Below are 12,719 nucleotides of genomic sequence, written 5' to 3'. Positions count from 1 at the left end.
GATTATGAATTCTCTCTCTCCTTCTCTGGACAGTTCTGTGTTCCAGAGTAAAAGCTACCAGCTTTCTTTTTTCTTTTGTGTACTCAGCCTTGGTGAGGAAGATTCTAAAGAATGCCATGAAACTGGACTCATTTAGCTAAATTGATCAATTCAGAATCCATTCATCCTATCATCCATTCAATGTATATGTAACAACTGTCCCCTTTGAATGAAGCATTGTACTATATTCTGTAAGAGATACAACTTCCTTCCCCCTCAAAAAAAAGCTCTCATGAAGCTTGCAGTTTAGTAAAATTATATGTATGCAGTTATATAATATATAATGCTGAAGTACATGGCATAATGGATAGAAAAACCGGCCTTCAAAACCAGGAAAACCTGGGTTCAAGTCTCACCCTTGACACATGTTAGCTATTTGATCCTGGGCAACTCAGTTGACCTCTCCAAGATAGAAAAAATGCTAACCTACATGGGAAGATTAATTTTTTTTTTCACCAGGGAGTTCCCTATACCTTTGAAATCACAGGTTCAGTCCCTGTCCTATGGAGGATAATATATACGGTTTAAATTGCTCTATTTCTTCAAAGGTTCTGAGTAGGAAAGACAATGAAGATTACATGGAAGAGGTAGGCCTTGAAAAATGGGTAGCAATTGAACAGATAAAGCTGAGGATACAGTAAAATCATCCCAAGAAGAAAACCCACCAGGATTAGGAATGTAGTCTTAGAAATGCCTATTAATAGTAATTTGAGTTAGAACTTTTCAGGGTTTATGAAACATTTTTCTCTCAACAGACTTTTGAGATACATGTAAGTCTGAATCCTTCATCCAGACTAAATTTTCTCTTTTGTTGACAAAATGGCAGAAGGATTGTGTGTGTATCTATCTCCTGCTTGTTTTTTTTTTTTTTTTTTTTTGATTCAACTGTGAAGCAAATGCCACAATGAACTGGATTCATTTGCTGAATCCTAAAATTAAACATTCATGCCTCTTTCTGAGCCAAACTAAAGTTATTTGAACCAATCTGAGCCAAAATATTCAGAATTTCATGTGTATATTTTCTAAAATGATTGAGTTGGAATTTCAAATTGTCTTCCACAATATAATGTGATGGTTTGGATCAGTTGTATAGATCTATATAAATGCATATGTACAAATATATGTATGTGTGTGGACACGAATACACGACAGATATACACACATGAATGTGTGACATGTATGTAGGCATCTATGTATGAACACATGTCTATGAATGTGATGTGTGTGTGTAGTGTCTATCCATCTATCTTTAAATTCCTGGTGATCATAACAGCCACATTTGGCATTGGGAAGGAGCTGTTAGTGTCCTAGAATAACCTTTTTTTTAGTAGAAGCATCTTGTGGCATTCATGGCTGCCTTCTGGTGTATATGTAGCCTGAAGAGGGGAACAACCACATTAGTTGTTGGGTTTCCTTGGAGAGCTGATGTTGTCATAGCAACTGGATACTGCCTTGGGACCCAAATTTTAAAATAGCTGTAATTGTTTTTAAAAGCTTGCTGTATCACTCCCCCAGAACCAGGTGACTGCTGTTGTCACAAGGACTTACAGTAGGCATCACTTCTTCCACATGCAGAGATCCAGGTAACTACTTCTCATGTAGGAGTGTTTAGCTCTGGTATAACCTTCTAGGGAGCTAGAAGAACTACAGTTTAGTTTCTATGATCCTCTGACTCACTAGTTTAAAAATCTTACCTCTACCTTTTTGGAGGGCTATATAAAAAAATCCCCCTATTTTGAGGCTTTTCCTCTCACTGCCTTAAACCCTCTTAGCTTATACACTTGCTTCTAGGGGCTTTGAGTTGCCTGGCCCTGTCCTTTATCTGATGAGGGTGTTTTCCTTTTTGTACTTCACGCTTCATCCATAAAACTTGATCCAACTTCTACTAACTTTTGGAACACCAGTGCAGGGAACTTGGACTTTGAAAATATAAAGTCCTAAAATGAGGTGATTTTGACTTACCTAGCTCAAAATATTTCACTGTCCCTAATCATGATTCTGAACATCCTTAGCATTCCACTTGGTCCTTGACGGCTTTCTTAGAGAGCATATTTAGATGAAGGCAGAAGTTAGCTGTGTGGGGATTGGATTGTGTGAGCAGTGTCAAACTCAAGATTTTAGCAGGGATTAATTTATAGATTTAATCCATAGCCTTTATTGCCAAATACCTGAAATCAGATCTTTGAGGGACTGGGATGAAGAATGTCTCAAATTTTGATGGAGCAAGCAGAAGGGAATAGAACTCTGTTTGGTAGGGTACCATAGTAGGAAGTCCTGGATGTCCAAGTTAGATATATGTGTACTGGAAAGGGAGAAGGCTAAAAGATAAGTATTTAAAGGAGGATTGGGAAAATACTAAAGATAAACTTTGCTTTATGAATAAAGGTCTTTGGAAAGATGGGACAACTTATTAAATTGTAAAGTTTCCCCCAAAACCTTCCTTTCCTTTCACTTTCCCACTGTTAATACCTGAGGATAACTGAGAAAATTTGATCCTTGTCTGTGAGGGCCAGAACTTTAAATTGGGTTCTGATTCCTGTCATGGGGCATGCTATTTTTTGCCAATGTGGACAAGGATATAATGAGGCTCTTATAAACCTCTTTAGTTTATATTTCCACTTAGGGAAACCCTGGTAATGTCAATTTATTGTTCTTTTCTCACCAAAAAACAAACTCTAAGCAAAACATAACAAAAACAACAAAATATTTTCTGGTTCATGTACCTTCATGGGGAAATTTTATTTCTGTTTCTCAGAAAAGACCTGAACAAGTGCTTAAGCTAATGAGAAATCAGATACATATTCATTAATCTGACAAAATGATTTTGTCCATAGTTAAGAAGACTCTCTGACCCTTCCCACAGGGAGGCACATGGTCCTTTCAACATAGGTCTTAGCTTGTTTTTGGTCAGGTTGTTAGTAAGTTCATCAGACCTCCCTGGAAGACCCTATCTAACTGAGGAAAATAACTCGAGGTATGACTGCCATTTCCATTTCCCTTTATCCTGAGTGACTTATAGTTCCTGGAAAAGGTAAAATTTGGGCTTTTGCTCCTGTACATTGGCTCTGAGCTTCTTAGCTTCTCAAAGAACATGGCTCCTAGTTCAGCAGCTTCCTTTCACTCCAGCTTCCTGCCCTGATGCTCTTTGAGAAGCTTGTCCCTTTTTATTTTTCTTGTTGAAGCTCCATCTCTGGCCTTTTTCATGTGTTGAGGCTCAACCTGTCCAGGGAGTGGCCCCAGAAAGCTTGCACTGATGCCAGCTTTGGACGCAGCCCCACTGCATGCATATGTGCCCAATTCCTTCTCTCTGTCTCCTGTGACTGTGGACATTTTAGCATCTTTGGGGATTACTACTTGGTGCACATGGCTCCCTCTAAGCACTGTATGAGTATATAGGCCTCCCTGCAGGTTCCTGTGCAGTCTCTTTCTCTTCCTGGAGTTTGTGGGTTCCTTCATAGCCATAGACACATCCCTTTTTACACATGTAAAAGTCCCTGTCAACAGTGGGGATAAGCTTACCTGTCTCCTTTACATGTCCAAACTTTTCATTATTAGCTAGCCTATCAGAGTGCCTTGCACACAGTGTGTACTTAGTAAATGTTAAGTTGAATTGGGAAGCTGCACTGAAAGGATTTACTTAAGAATTAAGGAAAGAAGCAAATTAAGAGACTAGAATTTGGAGTCTTAGGATCTGAGCTCAAATTTTAATTGAGAATTAAAACCTTTGTAATCTTTGTCAAAATGCTTTAACCTCTCAAGGCTTTAGCTTCCTCATCTGTAAAAATGAATGGGTGTGTCAAACTCAAATGGAAACAGATCCCTGTAGGCTGTGGTTGACTTAGAAAACCACAGATTAGCAGCATTTCTGTTGTATATTTATTTTGCTAAACATTTCCCAATTACATTTTAATCTGGTGCGAGGCACTGGGAGTTTTGCTGCCAGCTTTTCTGAGTTTGACACTTCTGCATTAAATGCTAGCTTCCTCCTAGTTCAAGGATTCTGGGTACTCACGGGACTGGGTTTGATTCTAGGGGTCTGACTCCACAGGGTCAAATCGCTCAGCTCTGATCTAGATTTTTCCAGGAAAATCTCTTGGAAATAAAAAGCTTTGGTATGACTTATTTAGGAGTTAACATTAGTAAGAAGGTGCTCTCCCACAAAGATACTCAGTGGACAATATAGGTTTGGGGTGTGAGACAGCTTTTGATTTTGACTACCACAGAAAATACATACGAGGCAAGGGATTCATAAGTGTGCAAGGACAGATACAAGAAACAAAACACTCAAAGTAGATAATTTTTATATATAAAAATTTCTCACTTACTTTGAACTGGCACTGGAGTGCTGACAAGCTGTTTGCCTTCTCTCCCAATGACCCTCACGGCTTAAAGTCTTTCAGCTCCACTGAAGGCACCAGAGGAGGAAGACACCTGGATGTTCCTGCCTACCAGTTTGCCAGGCCATATTTGTCTCTCCACCTAGTGGGGCTTTGATCTAAGACCATCTCCAGCATGAGGCTTCCCTCTGGGCCAAGACCTCTTACTTCCTCTCCCCCAGCCTTTTTCTAAGATAACAAGGCTCCTCTGTCTCTTGACTGGGCGGACTTCCCCCTGCTTCTTTTACCCTATGTGATGCATGCCATTTTCCTTAAGTCTTACTGGTGACAAAATCACCATCTATCAGAAGACTGGACCTTAAGGAAAGACTTTGAACAATAAAATTTTGTGCCTCCCTTATTGAATTTCTCAACAACTACTGATATTCTGTCAGGACTTGATGCCAAATGTTTTCTTCTATCCCGTTCCAGTGATTATTTTAACTGACAGTATACAAATCCTGTTTCCCATATTTGCCTATGTACTTTCAAACCTACCCCATTCATCCCTGCTGTGCCCCATTTCAGATCTAATTATCCTTTCCAATGTGCTTTCTGCAATGTCTGTTCCATAATGAACACAGTTCCTTTTATTTTAAACCTGCTTTTTCTTTCCATCTTATTGCCTTCACCAAGACATTGCTCCCAACCAAGACACTTCCTTTCCAGTACATATATATACCTGATTCACTTCCTAGTGGGAGAGTCTGAATATTCCTCACTCCTCAATGTCACTTCTGGACCCTCCCTTTACCACTTTGGGTAACTTCTTTAAGGATTCAATCTGAGATATTTTTCTTCCTTATTGATTTAAGTGCCTTTTTCACCATTTTTGTCTTCCTGTCTTTTGCCATCATACTAGTAGACTTCAACATATAGGGATTAATATTCCTTCAAATATTTTAATTTCCCTTTTCTCAAACTAATAAATCCTCATGACTTACTCTTCCATTCCACAGCTATACAACAAGATGGTGACTTTGCCATCATCCACAAATGTTCAATTTCCATTTTTATGACTTTTGGTATTTATTTGATGACAATCTTTTGTCATTCCATCTTTCTTTATATATTACAATCCCCTAAATATCTTACCTGGATATCAAAATTGTATTCAATAGCTAATATAATTCAAAGTTACATTAATAAAAGGCTTTGAAAGAAAAGGTGAAAATTAATTGGGGACTAAATAGCTTAACTCTAAAGAATTGTTAGGTCAAAGAACAAGAACATAGAACCAATAGATAATTGTACTAAAATTAATGAAAATAAAGCAACATGCCAAAATTTTGAGGATTTGGCTTTAGCAATTCTTAAAAAATTCTCATAATTGCAAACTTCCATCAACAAAAGAGAAAATACACAGACCAGTGAATTTGTCATACAACTAAAAAAATCCAAAACATGATGCTATTCTTCCTCAGAGTAAGAACTATTGGAGTCTGAATGTGGATTGAAGCATACCTTTTTACAATTTTTTTTTGTATTGTTTTATCTTGTTTTTTCTTTCACAACATGACTAATATGGAGATATATATTACGTGACTGCACATATATCACCTGTATCGAATTTCTTGCCATTTTAATTGGGGGGCAGGAGGAAAGACAGGGAGAGAGGATTTAGGACTTAAAATTTAAAAAAATGAATGTTAATTGTTTTTACATGTAATTGGGGGAAAGTTAAATATTAAGGAAAAAATCCCTCAAACCCAAACAAAACCTAGGAAATCAGCAAACCTTAAAAATCCAATTAAACATAATATAACTTTTGAAATTCAAAAAAGAGACCAACAAAATTGAAAACAAATTGACTTGATAAATATGAGAGCTCAGTCTGAAAGAAACCTATAAGCCATTAGCTAATTTGATTTTTTTTAAAAGGAAAACCAACTTATGTAAAAAATGAAGAATTTACAACCAATAAAGAAATAAAGGAAAATTATTACAAGTTACTTTACCAAATTATATACCAATAAGAATGCATAAACAAAGTGAAGCAATAAATAGCTCTTAAAATATTAAGTACCCAGATCAACAGAATAAAAAATAAACAATTTATATAAATTTAAATCTCAGAAAAAAAAAGCAGGTAACCCATAAATTTTTAAAGAAAACCTCTCTTGGATCAGATTGATTAGCAAGTCAATTCTACCAACTGTTCAAAAAACAATTCCAGTATCTTATAGCTGTTTGAAATAGGGTAAAAAAAAAAGAAATCTTACTAACTTCCATGTTACAAATGTGTTAATAGTTAAATGAGAGAAAAGCAAAGAAAAAAATGATAGACCAATATCTTTAATGAACATTGATGCAAAAATTTTAAATGAAATTAGCAAGGATATGCAGCAGATCACAAAGATTATTATACTTGACTTGTCTTTATTGTCACAGTAATATTAGAAAAACTACCAATATAGACCAAAAATAAATAGACTAATAAAAGCAACAAAAACTATTTCATTATATCAATGGATGCATTCCTATGAAAAATGTTAAAATAGATGAATAAATTGGCCTTTATTTATTAATTGGTCTTCCTAATAAGTAGTATCTAAAACCAAGACCAAAATTATACATAATAGGAATAAACTGGAGGTCTGGTATGATTGAGGGGTTAAAAAAAATGTCCATTGTTATCATTACTATTTGATACAGTTTTGGAAATGCTTTCTATAACAATAAGAAAAAGATTTAGGGAAGAAATATAATGAAACAAAATGGTTTCTCCTTACAGATGACATGGTTTAATTAGTTAACCCTAGAGAGTCAACTAAAAATTAATCAAAGCAATAACTTCAAGCAAAACTGCAGGGCATAAAAATAAATATACATGAACACTAGTAATTCTGTATACTAACCACAAACCTTAGAGAGAAGAGATGAGAAGTTCCACTTAGAATAACTACAGAATGTATAAAATTTTTAGGAATCTACCCACGAAGACCCATTCCCAGAAACGATATGAATACAACTGTGAAGCACCCTTACAAAAATGGAACAGACCTAAGTATTGGGAGAAATTTTATATTTGATGCCAGATGGAATTATTGGAGTTTATGGTGGTGGTGGTGGAGGTGCTGCTTCTGCTGCTATTTTAAAATTACTTGACAGCTAAGTGGAGAATAGATTAGAGTGGGGAGAGATTTTTTTTGCACTTATTCAGTGACATACCAGTCCATCTACTAAAGGATTATTTTACGGAGCTAAAATCTAGAAAAATTTAGAAACCTAAAAAGGTAAAGAATCTTGAGGGAAATAATGGGGGGGATGGGGGAAGGAAGGGGGAAAAGTACATAGCAATATCAGAATATTACAGAAGTATAATACAAAATTATAAAAATTATTTTATCCTAATTAAAAAGTAGGAAGTACAATCAATGGATAGATTAAGTGTTCAAAACATAGAAACAGAATCACTAAATGTTTGCTAAATCTAAAAAACTTTTGCTACTTGGGTAAGAATCCACTTTCCAGCAAAAATTGCCAGAAAAACCAGAAAGCAGTTTGGCAGAAACTAGGTGTTGACCTATGTCCCATACCATGTAGCAAGATAAATACCAAATAGGTACATGCTTTAAACATAAAGATCTAAATAATAAACATATTAGAAATAAATTATTCAAAAGGGGAGCAAGAAAGCCATTACCTTTCAGGTCTACGAACAGAAGAATAGTTCATGATAAAATAAAAAATAGAAAAAACATAAAATTAATACTTTTGATTACATAAAGCCAAAAGTTTTCACACAAAATGCAACTAAAAATAAAAGAAATAGATAACTGGGAAAATATTTGCAGCAAGTTTCCCTGATAAAAATCTCATTTTCAAGATATTTAAGGAATAGATTTATTTAATAATAATTTTTTTCCCAACTGATATTCAAAGGATATGCACAGGCAATTTTTTCAGAAAGAAATCTAAACTATCAATAGCCATATTAAAAAATGCTCCAAATCACTAATAATTTGAGAATTGCAATGAAAGTAATTTTGAGGTTGCACCTCACACTTCTTAGATGGGGAAAATTGACAAAAGAAAATAACATATTAGAAAAGGAAAACGGGAAAACGGACACATTAATGCATTGTTGTTAGAGCTGTGAATTCCAGTCATTCAGGAAAGAAATTTGGAACTATACTCCAAAAGTTACTAAGCTGTGTATACACGCAAATTTTAGTATTAAGTTGATACTCCCAGAGAGATTTTTTAAAAAGAGGAAAAGCATCCATATGTGCAAAAATATTTATAGAACTACTTTTTGTGGTAGCAAAGAACTGGAAACTAAAATCATTTTTCAAATAACTGAATAAATTATGATATATGAATGTAACGATACCATTTTGCTATGAGAAATTATGAAAGGGCAGATGCAGAATGAAGGGGAATCAGGAGAATGAGTGAACAATAACAGCAATATAAAGACAAAACCTGAAAAATTTAGAAGCTTAAAATTAATGCAGTGATAATCCAAATTCTAGGAAACAGAGAGGTAATTGACTCAAGGTGCAGAATTTGGCTCTTTTTTTTTTTTTTTTTGACATGACCAATGTGCAAATTTATTTTGTTTGACTATGCAGATTAATTATGAGGGTTTTGTTTTTATATATTTTTTTTTCAACAGGGGAGAAAGAGGAACATGAAAGAATAAAAAAGATGTTAATTGAAATTTTTAAAAAATCAGCTACTTACAAACCAATTACCTCTGAATTTATTAAACTACTTATATTAAAAAAAAAAACTACACTTGATCCTACCATCCCCATAACTATAATCTCTCCTCTCCTTCATGACTAAACTCCTTTAGAAAACTGTCATTAATTGATGCAATTACTTCCTTTCTTCTAAACTCTGCAGTCTGACTCCTGATGATTAGGATGAAATAATAGATCTATTGTTAGATGTAAGTTTAAAAAATTGACTATTCAAATATAGGTTGAGACTTATCGCTAGGCAATACTGCTTGTATTGCCTGGAAGGACAGCCACATTAGCTAATAGAATCTTAGATAGCATGAATAGAAACACAGTGTCCACACGGTAGGAGGACACCCTTGTACTCCTTGTACCCTGTCCTGGTCAGATACCTGAAGTATGATTTTTAGTTTGGGGGAATGAATTTTATTTTATCTTTAAAAATATTTGTTTTTAACATTCTTTTCTTTTTAAATTTTGAGTTCCAGATTCTCTTTCTCCCACTTTTCCCCAACACACTGAGAAGGCAAACAACCTATTTAACACTTACACACGTGAAATCATACATATTTTCAAATTGACCATATCACAGAAAAGCAAAACAAAAAACAAATAAACCATAAAGTGAGAAAATTATACTTCAGTTTGTACTCAGAGTTCATCAGTCTCTTTCTGGAAGTGGTTAACAGTTTTTCATTGTGATTCCTTTGGAATTATCTTGGATCACTGTATTGATCAGAGTAGCCAAGTTTTTCAGTGATCATCATTACAACATTGCTAATATTATGCACAATGATCTCCTGTTCTCACTGCACTTTGCATCAAATCTTGTCATGTTTTTTTTCTTCCTGAATCCCCTCCCCCCATAATTTTGTAAAGCAAAATAATAACTCCATCACACTTCTCATGTCAAAACTTGTTCAGCCATTCTTCAATTGATGAGCTTCCCCTCAATTTACAATTCTTTACTACCACAAAAAGAGCTGCTATAAATATTTTTGTCCACAGAGGTGCTTTTCATTTTTCTTTAGTCTATTTGGGGTAATTGTGGTATAATTCTTTGGGTGTAGTTTCAGACTATTCTCCAAAATAGTTAGACCAGTTCATTACTCCATCAGTAGTTCATTAAGTTACCTATTTTCTTTCATCCCCTCCAACATTTGTTATTTCTGATAAATGTGAGATAGTATCTCAGAGTTTTAAATTTCCCTTTCTCTGGTAGTGGGAGCTAGATGGCACAATGAATCTTGCACCAGATTTGAAATCAGGGAGATTTATCTTTATGAGTTCAAATCTGGTCTCAGACACTTAGAAGCTGTGTGATCCTGGTCAAGTCACACATGCCAGAAAAGTTATGCTTTAAGATTCTACAAACTTCAGCAATATGTGAACTGGGAATTACCAGTCTGGTAATTTTTTCAAAGAGGCAGAGGAATTTGAGACCAAATTGCCAACATTTACTACATTATACAGAAAGCAAGGAAGTTCCAGAAAAAAAGTCAACTTCTTAATTGCTACACTAAATTCAATTAGTGTAAATTATAATAAAATGTGACAAGTCCTCAAAGACATGGGAGTACCAAATCATCTTGTTTCTTAAGGAACTTGTATATAGTTCAAGAATCAACAGTTAGAATTGAACATGGAACAGCTGGTTGTTTTAAGATTGGAACAGGAGTATGACAAAGCAAGGTATTGCCATATTTATTTAAGTTACATGTAGAATAAACAATTGTGAAATCCCAAATTGGATGAATCAAAAGTTGGAATTAAAGTTGTTAGGAGAAATATCAATAATCTCAGATATGCAGATGATAACCATTCTGATGGCAGAAAATGAAAAGGAATTAAGCCTCTTGATGAGGGTGAAAGAGGAGAATGTAAAAGCTAGCTTGAACCTTAATGTAAGATTTTAGCAACTGGTCCCATCACTTACAGGCAAATAGAGGAAAAATAAATGAAAGCTATATCAGATTTTATATTTTTGGGTTCAAAAATGATTGCAGATGGTGACTGCAATGACAAAATTAAGAGATATTTGCTCCTTGGAAGGAAAGCTATGGCAAATCTGGATAGCTTACTAAAAAGCAGAAATATCACCTTGCCAATGAAGGTTTGTGTAGTCAAAGCTATAGTTTTTCCAGCATCAGTTTATGACTGTGAGAGTTGGACTATAAAGAAAGGTGTGATGCTGGAGATGACTTTTGAGAATCCCTTGGACATCAAGGAGATCAACTGAGGAAATACGTAAAAAAATTAATTTAGACTATTAGCTGAAATGTCAAATACTGAGACTGAAGCTTAAATATTTTGAACACATAATGAGAAAATGGGATTTATTGGAAAAGACTGATATTGGAAAAAATTGAAGGCAAAAGGAGAAGGGGAAGGCAGAGCATAAGATGAAGAGATGGTGTCATGGAAACAATAAATATGAACTTGGACAGACTTTGAGAGATAGTAGAGGATAGAAGAACCCGATATGCTATGACCCATGGAGTTGGACATAATCTTGAATCATAATAATGGATGGTAGCATTTTTTCATATGACTATAAATGGTTTTGATTTCTTCTTGGAAACACATTTTAGAAAGTTCATTGGCAAACTGAAAAACTTTCAGAAGTTGCCAATCAAGATGCTAAAAATCATGCCATACGGGGGCAGGTTGAAATAGCTGGAAATATTTGATTTAAGGAACAAAAAACTTAGTGAGAAATAAGATAGTTTTTGAAAAAGACATTCAAATTTTTGAAAGAGTCAAGGAAAAGCATTCTTGGTTTGCTTAGACCTAGATGGTAATCAGAAGTTAGAGAGTGGCAGATTTCTGCTCAACATAAAGGGGAAAAGCTCCCTAATAATTAGTTTTGTCCAAAAGGAGCAGGTAATATAGGTGGTGGTTCCCTTTCACTTATTAAGTACAGATTACTTATAAAGGATGTTGTAAAGAGGATTGAAATAAGTGGGGAGGGGGAGGAAGAAAGAAACAAGCATTTATTAAGTGTCTTCTAAGTGCCAGATACCTAATAAATGCTTCTCTACCCAGCTTACAACTTATAACTACCCAGCATTAATGACCCCACATTATCCTAAAAAACAAAAAACCAAAACCCCCCCAAAACCCCATAACTAAGCAAAGAATAATATCTGAGCTGGCCACACAGATTCCAGGGTAAATCTTTAAAATAAGTATAATCAATAGATTTTCCAGGTCATTTCAATTCTCAGTTTCCTTTTAGTCATAATCAAGTTAAGAACAGTAATTCATCTTGTTGCTTCCTCCACTTTTCAAAAGATGAAATATTCATTAAAGCAAGTTACAGTTTTATCAATTATTTTGTTTTTGTTAGACTAGGTTTGTGTAGTTGGATTTCTTCATCACATCACATTATGCTTCTGTATAAGGTTTGTTTTCTAATCTCATTTAAATTCCACCTTCGGACTTGGTGATTTGTAGTTTTCTTCCACAGTAATATAATTTATCTTGTCCATTCATCTTTACCCATATGTTCACTGTCACCTTTCTGCTTTCAGGTTTCTGGACTTCCTCACATTAGAATATTTTCTTAATACACTCTATTACCTTCTGAGCTTAATTTTTATTTATTCCATTC

This window comes from Antechinus flavipes, chromosome 5, assembly GCF_016432865.1.
Source record: "Antechinus flavipes isolate AdamAnt ecotype Samford, QLD, Australia chromosome 5, AdamAnt_v2, whole genome shotgun sequence".
Lineage (NCBI taxonomy): Eukaryota > Metazoa > Chordata > Mammalia > Dasyuromorphia > Dasyuridae > Antechinus > Antechinus flavipes.
Note: the sequence above shows the minus strand (reverse complement) of the source record.